Here is a 15,180-nt window from a genome sequence, read left to right as displayed (position 1 = left end):
ATTTTCTTAGGCCAGCAATACCCTGATACCAAAACCAGACAAAGATATTTTAAGAAAATACGATTGTAGACCAATATCTTTCATAAACACAAAAATCCTTAACAAAATATTAGCAAATCAAATCCAGGTACATACAAAGAGGATAATATATCATAACCAAGTAGAGTTTATTCAAGAAATACAAAGTACTTTTTAACATTTGAAAACCAAATCTACACATTAACAGAATTATGGAGAAAAAAACATATGATCATCTCAATAGAGGCAGAAAAAACACTTGACAAAATTGTGCAAAGTAAGGATGGAAGGAACTTCCTTAACCTTATAAAACTCACATGGAACAGAGTAATTTATAGTGAAAAATGGAACATTACCCTATTATAATTGGAAGCAAGGTAGGTATATCCTCTCTTAATCCTTCTATTCAGCATTATAAATGGAGGTCCTAACTAACACAATAGAAAAATAATAATAATAAAAGGCATATAAATTTAAAAAGAAGTATTAAAAATGTCTTTATCCACAGATGACATGACTTCTGCTTATAAAATCCCAAGGAATCTGCAAAAATGTAATAATAATAATATAATAAAATATCAAAAGGCCTCTACATTGAAAACTATAGAACATCATTGAGGAAAAATTAAAGAAGGCCTAAATAATGGAGAGATATGCAACGTTCATGGTTTGGAAGTCTTAATACTGTTAAATATTAATTCTCTTCAAATTGACCTTATAGATTCAATGAATCCCAATAAAAATCCAAGAAGTGATCATTGTAGAACTTGGCAGGCTACTTCTAAAATTTATATGGCAATGTAAATGACCTAAAATGCCCAAAACAATCTTGAAAGAAGAGAACAAAATTGGAATATATATCCATATAACATGATTTTAAGGCTTACTGTATAGCTAATCAAGATATCACTGTAAAGATAGCTCTATAGATCAAGGGAATGAAATAAGAGAGTCCAGAAATAGACCCACATTTATGTGATAAATTGAATTTGACCAAGATATCAAAGCAATTCAATGGAGAAAGAAGATCTTCTCAACAAATGGTGCTGGAACCACTGGAAACCATGTGAGAAACAAAATGAAACTTGATTCATACCTCATGAGACTCACAGAAATTAATTTTGGATGAATCATAGACCGAAATGTAAAACCTAAAAATATAAATCTTCTAGGAAAAAGCATAGAAGAATATTTGAAAATTTTTCTTACTGTTCAGCACACATATATCCTATGAACCAGCAATTCCACTTCTAGGTAGTCCCAAAAGAAGTGAAAAATATATGTATATAAAAAGAGCTGTACATGAAGATCATTAGCAGCTTTCTTCATACGAGAAAAAAAAAAGCTTAGAGGAAAATGTTCTCAGCGGGAGGATAGATAAACAAATTGTGATTATGTTCATACAAGAAATAATCCTAAGCAATAAAAAGAAACAAAGTACATACACATGCAACAACATGGATGAATCTCAAAATCATTTTGCTGAACAGAAGAAGCCAGACACACTGTATGGTTCCATTTAAATGAAATTCAAGAATAGGTACAACTAATCTATGTTGGTAGAAATGAGAAAAATTGTCTCTTGTGGGCAAAGATATGAGTAAAGATTGACTCTTAAGGGGAATGAAGGATTTTCTGGGGTAGGAAACGTTCTGTATCTTGATAGGGGTGTGGGTTGCACAGAAGTAAGGTCCTCCGATCTCAGTTTGCTCCCAGGCACGCACAAGTCAGTTCTCTGCTGAATATGCAAGAATGGGATGAGGTTGTATGGCTGGTTCAAACATTTTGTGAGCTATGCTGCCCAAAACAAACAAATAAGACCCCAAAATCATTTTGCTTACATATTCCATACAAGTTGGAAGGTGAGAATGAAAATGGTAACTGAGCATGGAGTTCATTAAGGAGAGACAAGGTCTGGTATGAATGCAGTATTTTCCCCTGATCCACGTGTGATGGGGTAAGAGAATCCGGGCTCAAAAATCAAGCTTCATCTCTTAGCAGGCACTGATCATGTACCATATGGGACTATTTCAAATATACGCAGAAAGGCAGCTTCTCAAGGACAGTGAATTTTAGCACAGGGAGGTTGACGCTGCCATTCCTACACTTTCATTTCCTGTGATGCAATGAGCTGCTTTGACATTACTCCTGGTTAATGATAGTTATTAAGATGCCTTGATTCTCTTTCTCACTCTGTGGACCATTTTACTGCCCATCAGTGACTTTCAATGCTATTAGAGACAAATCAGTTTTATTCACAAGCTATCAAGGTCAACTTTAACAAATGCTATAGTCATAGGCACACAGCATCTGTTAAAGCAGAGTGCAGTTGAGGGAGTAATTTACTAATTCCTGTCTCATGGCTTCACTGTCCCCCCAGTAGGGTGATGTGATTCATTTACTTGCTCAACACACTGAATTAGCACTTCCCATGTGCCAGGGCCCTGGGTACAGAGTAGTGATCAAAACAGACACAATCTCTGCCCTCGTAGAGCATATATTCTGGTTGAAGGAGACAGATGATAAACAATTGAGTTAAATAAATTTCATATTATATCAGAGGTAAGCATAAGGAGAAAATTAAAGCAGAGAAGCAGGAGAAGGAGGGCTGGAGCCCAGCAGTGGGGTGGGTTTTGCAATTTTACATGGATTAGCCAAGGAGGGCCTCTTTAAGGAAGAGTGACATTTGAGTAAATACCTGAAGAAGAAGAGAGTGTGAGCCATTCACATCTCTCGGGTAAATGCATCCCGAACTGAGGAATAGCAAGAGCCAAGTTTTGAGGCAGGAGAGTATCTGTCATGTGCAAAGAATAGCAAGGAAACCAGGTGGCTGGAACAGAGTGAGTGGGAGAGTCTAGAAGCTGAGGCTGAAAAGGTGACTGCTGCCTTGATCACACAGGGCCCTGGAGCCATTCCAGGGGCCTTGCTTTTACTCTGAAGTGGGAAGCCACTGGAAGCTTTGGAGTAGAGGAGTCACACTCCAGAAGCTCTGTTGACAATGACCAAAGGAGGTCAAGGGCAGACGGAGCAAGACCAGTGAAGTATGCATTACATGCAATGAGCTTTGACTAGAGATTTCTTTGCCCCAGCCTCTGGTCCTTAAGCTTATACATCTAAGTTAAAGTATTGTCGGGGGAAAGGAAAGAGTAAAGCCATTCAAAACAGGTCTACCTAATTTCTTGGCAACAAGTTATAAAAAATTTTGAAGAGCAAGTAGAGAGAGAACACATCAAGAATTATTCTCCTTCACCTTTCTTCTTCTCTGTTTTTAGCCAAGCTCAATGCACTCACGTAAACTCATGGCACTTTTCTATTCAGACATGACTGATGCTGGAGGCGAAGGAATGATTCTGTGACTTGATGGGGCTTCTGCCGCACTTCGATGTATCTGTGAATTAAAAACGAAAGTTAAGTTTCCCAAGAAGGACCAAAGGGGGTTAGGAAAGGTGCGTTATAAAACGGGAGAGAAATTCCTAGAGGGGTGTAGAAGGGTAAAAGGAAATCCTACGACCTGATCTCATTAGGAGGCCGACCTAGAAAGGACTGGGCTTTGTGAGAAGTATTGATCATTAGTTACAAGGCAGGGAACATACAAAAACGTTGGAAAGGTTTTCAGCCTCAACGTGATTACTGTGAGGGGCTCCTCCGGGTTGGATCTTGAGCCTTGGGGAATCAAAGCACAGAGGGTGCTCTCATAGTTCCATCGCTGTGATCTCACACGAAATGAACCAGGAGAAACAGTTCCGTTGTCGCAGGGAGCTTCAGACACAGGAGAATTTCCTGCCACTGGCGAGGCGACTGCTCTTTACACGAGCTTCTAAGCAGACAGTCCCGATAACCCTCTTTCCCTTGTTACCCATGGAGCGTGCGTCTGTCACAGGGGGCGCTTGAGCCAGGGCACGTACACCAACAGCAGTTGACAAATCTATCCTAAGTGGATTATAGAGTTGGGCAGAAATATAAAGTAGCATTAAATGTGTTCGATGGTGGTGTGGGGCTGTGAAGAACATGCAGGAAACACTCTCATCGCCTTTCGTGGCTTCACTCAGCATCATCGGGGACCGAGGGAAGAAACGCGCAAACCGGAAATGGTGAGGTTTCTCTTTTCCTGATTTCCGCCCAACTGCAGGGGGCGCCCAAGGGCTGAACCTGGGAAGGCTGATGCCACCGTCGGAGCTCCTCGCTCACACTGGAACAGGAATTCTGCACTGTGAACATTACGCATTGTTGGGATTTGTTTTAGGCATTTTTCAGTTGTAGAACAAAAGGCCTTTTGGCTAACCAAAAATAGCTCCAAATTGATACCAGACTCTCCAAATATTTCCAGAATCATTAATATTGATCTTGAAAGACGTGTATTACAATCTCTTCAACACTCTAGCTTTTTTCCTTTGGAAGAAAGCATTATTTTATGACAAAAGAGAAAGCTGGTATATTTTTAGGTTCTTTCTCTCGATTAATCAACTTCCCTCCATTTTTCTTTCAAAGTATTCACTGGTGTGTTCAAGGGTAAGGAAGGACCTGTGCTCCCTAATACAGCAAGGATTGGCAGTTTCTGTCCTATCACGGTTCCTCGAGAAGTGACTATTCAACCCCCTGCAGTGAATTCCTATAATTTCATGTGGCCCCAGCATCCATGCTGAATATAAGTTGTACTTTCTTGCACAGAAGCAGGGCTCAGTCACTCTTGACACAGGTTCCTGTTCTCGGAAAGGTGGTCAGTCCAGGTATCTGCCTTACACAACTGCCTCCTGGTGACCACCTCCCTTTGGGACAGCTGGATACAACCTACTTGACTCACCCCACTGACCCCACACCCCATATGAACCATGCCAATGTGCCACAGTGACCACCTCTCAGTCACAGTGTGACCCCATGGAACTCACACCTGCTTGCTCTACACCCACCAATTAGACCTCCCCACGGGAAATCTGCTTCAGTAATACCCTACACCCCACACCCCAGTAAAGGCTTTGGCCCACAAGTCCCTCATGCTCTCTCTCCCCCTGAACTCTCTCTTGTTCCCCCCTGTTAGTTGGGGAACAGTCAGCTCCCCCCTTCCTATTGGTCTTGTGAGGTGCCCTCTTCAATCCAGGACCTGTGAGCAATACACTGTTCTGATATTTTGCATGTTCTGCTGGGCTGCCTCTCTGTGTCCCCCCTGACCAACACACCTGGGTCCAACTTTCCTCCTGGTCAGGTCTCTCCTAGAGAGTGGCTATCTGGGCAGAAATACGCTGGACACAGGTCAGACAAGAGTCACAAGGGAAACTGCCAGTATAAGCAAGTTTCCTGTGAGAGGGACACCCGGTCACGTCGGACACTTAAGCATTATACACTTAAGCTGCCCACTGGGATAAAGAAGTGTCTTGTAAAAGACACACAGTAAACACCATGACCACCTCCCCTGGAGCCACACCAGGGCGGGGCCAGAGTTTACAGCCAGAGACAGACCTCAAGACAGATTAGAAGAAAATACAACACCCCGTTACTTGTCTCTTGCCAAGAAAGGGTGCTAAGTAATTAGGTCTCGATTTTACTCTGCTTTTACTCTTGTTCTCTCCCACCCAGGAGTTAACCATAAGTTGACTTTTTCTCTTATAGATTTGCTAAAAGCAAAAGCAATGATCTTAGCCATCTGAATATGAAATTTACTACTTGTAACCAGAAAGACACTATTTACAAAAAGGAAACATGTCACCAAAGGCCTTTGGTGGTCTTGGTGCATGCCACCTTCCTGTCATGGCTGCGCTGGTGTGGAGAGACCTCAGAGGATCTGGTCCAATGGTGAATGGACAGACACACTAATCAATGTTCACTTCTCTCAAAAACTTTAATGGTTTACTTGGTTGGGCCAGTTTTATAGTTTCTACAAATTTGGAAACCTGTCACTCAGTCTTGGCCATTTATTCATTAGATGGTCAGGCATGAGACACAATTTCTCCTCTGATTACCAGCAAGCTAGAAGGGGCTGAGAATACAAACTATTTCTGGTTAGCGCAGAAACTCCTGCAGAGGGGGCTATTCTTCCCAATGGACTAGTGTCAGAAGCGGGCACAGGAAGTAGCTAAAGGAATTGTCCAGAGGATAGCAGGGTCGAGAGCAGCCCTGTCCCGTGGAAATATAATGCAAGCCACACTTGTGATCTGGAATGTTCTAGTAGCCACATTAAAAACAAGTGAAAAGAAACTGGTAAAAATCATTTTACTACTACATCTTATTTAACCCAATCCATAATATTACTACTCTAATATGTAAGACAATAGAATAGTTTCCTTTTGCTGCTGTAACAAATTAACACAGACTTAGTGAATTAAAACAAGACAAATGTATATTACCTGGAGGCCGGAAGTCCAGAATGGGTCTCACTGGGCTAAAATCGAAGCATTGGAAGGGCTGTGCTCCTTTCTGGGGTTTCTAGGGGAGAATTTGTTTTCTCACCTTTCCAACCAGTAGAGGTCGGTCACACTCCTTTTCTCATCTTCAAAGCCAGCAATGGCCAGTGGGGTCTTTCTCACATCATATCATTTTGTCACTGACTGCTCTGCCTCCCTCTTCCACAATTAAGACCCCTTTGGATAACATCAGACCTCCCCAGATAATCCAGGACAGTCTCCTTATTTAAGGCCAGCTGATTACTGCCTAATCCCGCCTATAACCTTGGTCCCTCTTTACCATGTGACAGAACTCACAGACAGGGTCTGGGGATTAGGACACACACACCATGCTGGAGGGCCTTATTCTGCCTACCATAGCTCATATGAAAATTATTAATGTGGTATTATTTTTGTCTTCAGAGTCTTCAAAATTTGATGTATATTTTGTACTAACGGCACATCTCTGTTCTGACTACAGCCACATTTCAAGTGCTCAGTGATCACATGCAGCTAGTGGCTACCAAAATGACTGCAGAAGTCTGAAGCAACGGTCTCAACTCGGGCACACACTGGGATCTTCTAGGGAGCTTTAGAAAATCCTGATTCTCGGCCCATACGCCAGCCCAAAGAAGTGAGAACCTAGCCATCAGTATTTTTTTAAATCTCACATGATTCCAATGTGTAGCCAAAATGGAGAACCTCCAGTGTACGGCAAGAATAAATTTTGTTTTTTCTATGCTATTGAGACATTTCCCTGATCTCTCTCTCTCTCAAGAACCAGAGCTATTTCTCAGTTGTCAAAGGCTGGCGGTTGTGCCATCCTAGGCACCTAAAATGGCAGGTGCCAAGTGCGTGTGCATGTGTGTGTGTGTGCATACCAACGTGTGTGCACTTAGCTTCCAACATTTGAAAACATACTCAATTTAACTTCTGAATGTTCTGATTGGCTTTGAGATCACACGTGTTTACTTGTTCACTGGACATTCACTGTTTACCTGTTGTGTGCAGAAAATATGCCAGGACATTCTGGCTCCTTCTGTCTATGGTTGGTGGGAAAAGCTGCTATGGAAGAACTGTAAGGTCAAAATTTCCATCCCAGAGTGTCTGTTGACTCTTCTGGGGACACAGACTGCACACACACATGCATGTCACAGCATAGGCATTGCTGCAGTTAGATCTGGGCAGATCCACTCTATTCCAGGACAAACAGCTCAGGATGAACTCATCCTCAAAGAGAAACTGTGAAACCTTAGCAGTGACTCTGCTGCCAAGTGCAAATGATGAAATGGTTCCCGGGCCCTTAAACACCAAACTCCCTGGCAGCCTCCTGCAGACCTTCCCTTTCTGCCACTACCTTCTCTCGACCTGTGTATTTCTGGGCCTCCTCTCTCCCTCAGGAAGATGAGCCAGTCTGCCTGCCTTCGACTCTCCTGCTTTCCCAGGTAACTAGATTACTATATATTATATGTCTGTTACCCACAGTTTCCATTCCTCTTCAATTGTCCCCTCCCGCTATTTGGTGCAAATCTTACCAAACACCACCACAGTGTTCTTCCCTAATAAAAAAAACTCTCCTCTCTTTCTTTCTTCTTTCAGCATCTATAACACACAGAATAAAATCTAAGTCCTTTATCATCTTCCACACCTTGTCACCTTCCTCGCCCACTGCCCCCTCCATGTCAGGTGCTTCGGGCAACCGGACTCTGTTATTCCCTGGGGAGACCGCTTCCCCAGGAGAGCTCTGCCCTTCACGCCACAAGTAGACGTTCTGCCGGCACTTCATGTCTCCTCCCAGCAGCTCCCGTAGGACCCTCCCTCCCCTGCCCACCGAGGCTGCGATCTGATTGGTGTCTTTGTAGACATCTGTGTCCGGACCTCTGCACTGGGCAGGGCTCTGCAGAGAAACACAATCAGCAGGATGTGTGTGGTGTATAGAGAGGGAAAGGTATTTGCAGGAGCTGGCTCACATGATTATGGAGGCTGACAAGTCCAAAATCTGCAGAGTGGGCCGACAGGCTGAAGACCCCCCAGAAGAACCAATGTCAAAAGTTCAAGTTCAAAGGCTGTCTACTGGCAGAATTCTCTTTTCTTGCTGGGAGGTCAATGTTTTTTTCTATTCAGGCCTTCAGCTGACTGCAGGGAGCGCACCCACATTACAGAGGGCCACCTGCTTTACTCAAAGTCCACGGATTTAAATGTTAATCTCGTCTAAAAAACACCTTTCCAGAAACCCTCAGGATGTTTATATCTGGGCACCATGGCCCAGCCTAGTTGACACGTAAAATTAACCACAATCTCTTTGAGCACCCAGAGGGCAAAGACTGTAACTTTCTCCTCACTGCATGGGCATCTGCAGCCCCAAGCACAGCACGCGACGAGGGTTCCCCGGGGCAGGCCCTCTGCACGCTGGGCAAAGCACACACAGCTGCCCTGGCTGCGACAGAAAGTCGCAGACTAGATATTCGAGGTGCTGTCCTTCTGCAGAACTTCTCTTGCCTTTGTAGCTTTCTCCTCTCTCCTCACTGCACTTGCCTATGAGTAGCACAAACTTTAAAAAAAAAAAATTTAAATCAAAATAACTACCTGCATTGAAGTATCCTGGATCCTAATGAAAATCTCAAACCACAACTTGGGGGCATCAGAATGACTAACTATGCCTTTGGCTAAGCAAGTGTGAGGATTCTAAAGAGAGAGCCCGAAAACTCGGTCCGGTCTGCTGCCCTGGGAGCTGCTGCAGGGCTGAGCAGCCCCTGCCGACGTCCCCAGGAGCAGGTCCGGCCCAGGACGGCACACCGCCACGTACGACAGGTTGCAGAGGCCTCACCTGCAGAGAGGGGAGCGAGGAGACAGGGAAACCCTGCCCACCACATCCCGACACTCCTGACCCGCTGGGCAGAGCTGAGCAAGCAGCTGAGCTGCGGGCAGGACACCCTGGGGACAGCAGCCGAGGCAGGCGGGAAGCAGGCACTGCCAGGCGGCCCCATCCTGGAGCGCCTTACGGGAAGACACGGAGCTCGAAGAGGCTCATTTCCTTTCTTTTCTCTTTCACTAAGACCATACGGTTTCATAATGGCATTTTAAGCTAGCTGTTAATGTGGGTAATGTAGTTTGGGAAAGAGCAGAAAGGCCCAATTATAAGAATCAATATATCGCGTGAAGGGAGAACAAAAGCCTCTATTAAATATGAAGCAGGGCTTCAGTTCCAACCAGAACCAGGCCAAACAAGGAAACAGAAGCCATCGCAGGAGACGGATGTGAGAGGGAGAGAAGGAAGGTTGCTCTGAGCTTGTTCGTCCGGCCTTCCTGTTGAAAATACGGCAGCTCATTGGGCAAATTAGATGAGTAATCCCAGGCCCAACCAGCACAGAGCACATGATAGGTCCTGGGGAAATATTCAGTGACTTAATGAATGAACGAACAAATGAATGAATAGATTAGTTGACGATGGCCCTGCCCTTTATTTCTTTTAGGCCAGTACTTTGCAAGTGTGGAGCCCTGACCAGCAGCACTGAATCCCCTGGGAACTTGTTCATAAGGAAACGTTCCCTCCCCAGAACTTTGGGGGTGAAGCCCAGCGATCTGTGTTTTACCAAGTCCCGCCTGTGACCCTGATGCACACTCCAACTTTGAGAGCCTCTGCTTTAGGCAAAGGCCGGGTTTCAACTGGGAAATCTACCTCTCAAGAACTACACATTCTTAGCACCACAGGGATAAAAATGTGAATCTGACATAGCCCCTGCCCTCAAGGAGTCTTTGGCAACCATTTCTTCAAACTAGTGGTACTTACAGCGTTCAATAAGAAACAATTATTCTTCCCTGCCACTGTCCCTTCAAAGACAGCTCAAACCCAACTGTGTGCTAGCATGGTCTTTACTGCTGGGTGAAATCTCCTGTGGGACTCATCATTTCTCCAGACCCTCCAAATTAATAAAAAAATTTTGGTCCATTTTAGTTTATCTAGTTGAGTGTCAAAATCACCTAACTCCATAGCCGTATTCTCTCCTTCCTTCCAGCTCTGTCTTGCTTCAAACAGGAAGTCAGTAAGGAAGGGTGGGCTTGGTCACCTTCCCCTGCAGGACTCATCATTGCTCCAGGCCCTTCGGGACGTGATTAAGTCATAAGGGTGGAGCCCTCGCTAATGGGATTAGATGCCCTTATGAAAGGGCTTGACCAAAGAAGTTCGTCCCCTTTGCCCCTCCACCTTCTGCCACGTGAGAGCATGGTTCCTTCCTCTCTGGAGGATGCAGCCTTCAAGGCATCATCTTAGAAGCAGAGACTGGACCCTTACCAGACAGTGAACCTGCCGGTGCCTTGATCTTGGACTTCCCGGCCTCCAGAACTTTGGGCAATAAATGTCTGCTTTTTATAAATTACCCAGTCTATTACATTTAGTTATAACATCACAAAAGGACTAAGACACACCTGGGGATTTAAATCTGTTCCAGGGACCTCACCTCTTTCCTGTCCCACGAGAAAGGTCCCAAAGAGCACAGCTAATGGCCTCATATTGATTAAGTTCAAATTAAACTTCTGACTTGACCAGAATTCAGAAATCTGGCTCTGTGGGCCCTGAAGAAGTTCATCTGCCCATCTTCACTTTGGGTGTCTCTCCTGTAGACCCATCTCTAACTCGATGTGATTGTGTGATCCACCATCAAGCAGCCAGCCACAGAAACTAAGGCAGAACTGCTATACTTAACCAGAGATTTCAAATATTGATAAAGCTTGCCCCTCAGTGCCTGGGCCCTGGCCAAAAAACATTAAGTATTCAGGAAAACGCATAAAGCTAATTGCTAAACAGCACTCCAGAGTTGGACTCTCCTTAAGGGGCCGGTAAATGGAGCATGTGAATAATTTTACAGCACAAAGAAAATTGCCTCCAATTGTACCGTGTATATTCTCTGTAATGCTTGTAAGTGGGCTGACCGTCCCTCCTGCATCTGCTCATTCACCACCCACTCACTACTTACTTGTAATTGCTTTGAATGCCCGGAATAGCCAGCCCTGACCTCTTCATTCAAAGAGTTTGGCAGTTTCCCAGGGCTGTGACCCTCTCCCATACTCGCTGGCCCCACTCCACCCCATGGAAGCTGTCTTCCCACTTGACTAACTTGTCTGATGCCCTTTTCTTGGCTCCCCCAGCCACCTAAGTATAATACCATTTTCTCCAATTTCCATTCTCTGCTGTCTTCTCACCCTATCATGCCCTAGACCCTCTACTTAGGGAACATCCTTTTCCAGAGCTATATCACCAACTCCAACCTCTCACCTGAGCTCCAGTTCAAATTTTCTAAGCTCCTGATAGGTACCTGTACTTGAAGGTTCTTTTGGATGCCTGGCATGGACCCCCTTTTCTATCTGGGGGGGACATCCATGAACCAATGAGCTTTGGTGGGATACAGAGGTTGCACCCCACTATAAATGACCTGAAAAAACACATACTTTCCCAGCTGCACTTGCAGCTAGGCATGGCCGCGTGGCCTGTGCCACTCAGGTGCACCTGTCCTTCATATCAGGAGCTAATGATCCAAGGAATCAGGGACCCAGAAACCTTGTAGTAGTGATGACTGCAGCACTGGCCATGAGTGTCAGGAGGTCTGAAGGGCCTGCTACCGCATCTGGGGCTCAGAGACAGCCCCCAGGGCTGAACTCCTGACTTGAGGCACTGTTTCAGGATGGGAAGCTCTAAGCCTGGTTCTCCGTACATCTCCTGAAGACTCTGCAAATGATTCCGTCTCCCTTTAAAATGTTCCTTTGCCTCTTAAATCAGAGTTGGTGTCGATTGCTTCCAACCAAGAATCCTAACTGATACAGTTTCTTATCCATCATCTCAAATGCAATTTTAATTGAATTCTGTCTTTTTCCCTAAAATCTGTTATTTGTTGTAGCTTTCCATTTCTTTCCAGTGACATTACTTTCCCAGTCACCCAGGCTTTAACTTCAGAGTTATCTTTAACTTTCTCTGTTCTCTTTCCCCAAGCTTCCATTCAAGCACAGGTGCTGTCCGTTTTTCCGTGATAATGCCTTCCTCCTTCAACTTTTTTTGTTTGTTTGTTTTTCTGGCCACAGCCTTATTCTTCTAATTTAATCTAACTTTAGCATTATATGAACACAACAAGTAGTATGCTAACTGGTCTCCCTGCCTTCGAGTTTTTCGCCTTTCATTTTAAGTGCATTGTCACTTGAAATGCTCATAACACTATTTTCCACCATATTAGCTCCTGCTTAAAATCTTAGGTAGACCTCTCTAATTTCAGAATAAGTTCCAAACAGTTTAGTGTCACCAGGAGGCCAACTGGCCCTTTATCCTTGGGTTCCTCCTTCCACACACAGTGTCTCTACTTTTTTCCCCACATTAAACTGGATAAAGAATTTTGCCCCTCTTTGGGTTTCCACAAATAAACAAACATAGTGGAGAGTAAGTGACCAATTCAGACCCTGAAGATTTCACAGGAGATGTGGAATAGGAGTTCACGTTGCACACCTCTAAGCAAACATGCTAGAAATCCATACTCAACACCTTTGTTGCTTAAGTCCCTTCTTGGCCATGGAGCCATCAGGGTTGGTGGTGGTGGTTGTTCCCTATGTGACCCTTTCCCCACCCAACACTCAGTCTCCCAGGCCTGTATCCCCTCCTCACCTCACCCCCTCCTGCTCTTTATGCAGAGCAAGACAGCTCTGCTGACGCACAACGTACAAGGGTTATGAGCCAGCTTAGGCCACTTACCAGCAAGTGACCTCACCATGTTTCTTATCTCCTGGTGATCTGTTTACCTCTCTGCATGGGTTTGCTCACGGGCAAGATGAGAATAATAGCAGAACCCAACTCATTAAGGTCTTTGTGAAGATTAAATGGGTGGATGGATGTAAAGCACCTGGACTAGAGCCTGGCACTATACATGTTTATTATCATTGCCCCCGAACTTCCCAGTTACATAAGCAAATTTGGGTTGGGTTCCTGTCCCCTTGCCATAAATGACCTGACCATAAAAAATATATAAAGATCATAAGAGATACAACTGTACAAAGTAGGTTTTATTTTCTTCACTTTTATAGTGACTTAGTGAAGCCAGATAATATTGTTTACGGCCTTGTACCTTTACTTATTGGCCTTCAGTGCCATTTTAACCATGAGAAATTGGTTTAGGTTATCATAAATATTTTACTTCTTAGATTTTCTGAAACTGCCCCCCCCCAAATAGTATAATTCACCCAAACACCGGGTTCACTTATTATTTTAAATATCTTTTAGCTATGAAATATTTTAAACATATAAAAGTACTAAAAATAACAAACATCTTGGGTTTATTTATAAAATGTTAGTTTGTTTTTCACAATAAGTCTATAACCATCAGGAATTTATTTTTGTGTACAGGAGGAAGTGGGGATCTAATTGTGTCTTCTTCCATATAAATAACCAATTGATGCTGTATCATTTATTAAATAATCCATCCTTCCACCAATAATTTATAATGCTGTCTTTGTCATTTATTAAGTTCCCAGATATTTGTGGCTCAGTTTCTAGACTCTTTATTGTGTCCCATCAAGTGTCTCTCTCTATGTTGCTCCCTCCCGTGACCGTGTGTTTTAATTGTTATAGCTGTCATTATCTCTGACACCTCCCTTCTTCTCCGGGTTCTTCTGTTTCTGCTTTCACCTTGATCTCTGGGGCTGTTGCTTTAAAAAGGCTTTTTCTTTTTTTCTTTTTTCACTGTCTTTTGTTGAGTGGGATTTTTATTAGAATCACATTGATTTTACAAATTATTTGGAAGACAGTTGAAACCATTGCAATATGGTCTTCTCATCCAGGAATGTGGTCTGTTTCAACATTTATTTGCAGCTTTCTTTAGGTCTTACAGTAAAGATTTTTAATTTTCTCCTTGATGATGTCATTCTTTTGTAGTTATAGTTCTGATAACCTTACAGTTTGGGATAATATTGTACATTTTATGTTTTTTAACATTACATCATCAATCATGTACTGCTATTTAAGTATGCTATTAATTCTGTATATTGATCTATAGCTACTGAATGTTCGTTTATTAGTTTCAACAGATTACCTGTAGTTTCTTGATTTTTCCATATAGACGTCATATCATCTGCCAAAAACACAACAGTTTGCTCCTTCCTTCCAGCCCTTATTTGTTATACTTCAGTGTCTGGTCTTACTGCTCTGACAAAGGCCCTATGTACAATACTCAGTAGAAATGGTGACAGCAGACATCCATATCTTGTCACCAACTGATTCTCATGTATCATCCTAAAGAAGCTGCCTTATTTATCACTTTATTAAATGTTTTTATCTTGGATGACTGTTGAATTTCAATATATATTTTTCCTACATCTTTTGAGATCCTCATATAGTCTCTTCTTTAATCTGTTCATGTAGTAAATTACATTAATAGATGTATTATGTTAGATCATTAATGTTAGACCATTGGTGCATTCCTTGATTTGGAGTGCTATTATTTTATTTAGAATTTTTCTTTCTATGTTGCTGAGTGAGAATTTCATAAATTTGCCTTGCTAGTAATGCCCTTGACCAATTTTTGTAACAATATTATACCAGCTTCATAAAAGGAATTAGAGAGCTTGCCTTTTATTTTATTCTCTGGAACACATTACATAAGACAAAAATTATTAGTTCCTTAATATTTGATAGAAATAACAAATGAAACAGTTTAAGCCAGTATTTTCTGGGAAACTATTTTTACTATCTATTAAATTTTTTTAGTCATAAAACAATGTAGATTTTCTATGTGTCCTTGAGCAGATTTTGTTTCAT

General features: G+C 43.0%; 1 long non-coding RNA gene across 1 annotated transcript in view; it reads right to left on the bottom strand.

Annotated features, from left to right (window-relative positions):
- LOC123638201 overlaps positions 1-15,180 on the bottom strand; it is an 83,175-nt gene that overhangs the window by 31,802 nt on the left and 36,193 nt on the right. The window contains exon 2 of the long non-coding RNA XR_006735225.1: positions 3,310-3,406. This is a non-coding gene — a long non-coding RNA (uncharacterized LOC123638201). The remainder of the gene's footprint in view (positions 1-3,309; positions 3,407-15,180) is intronic.

This window comes from Lemur catta, chromosome 5 (assembly GCF_020740605.2).
Source record: "Lemur catta isolate mLemCat1 chromosome 5, mLemCat1.pri, whole genome shotgun sequence".
In the NCBI taxonomy this organism is placed as follows: domain Eukaryota; kingdom Metazoa; phylum Chordata; class Mammalia; order Primates; family Lemuridae; genus Lemur; species Lemur catta.
Note: the sequence above shows the minus strand (reverse complement) of the source record. Positions and strands in the feature narration are given on the sequence as shown.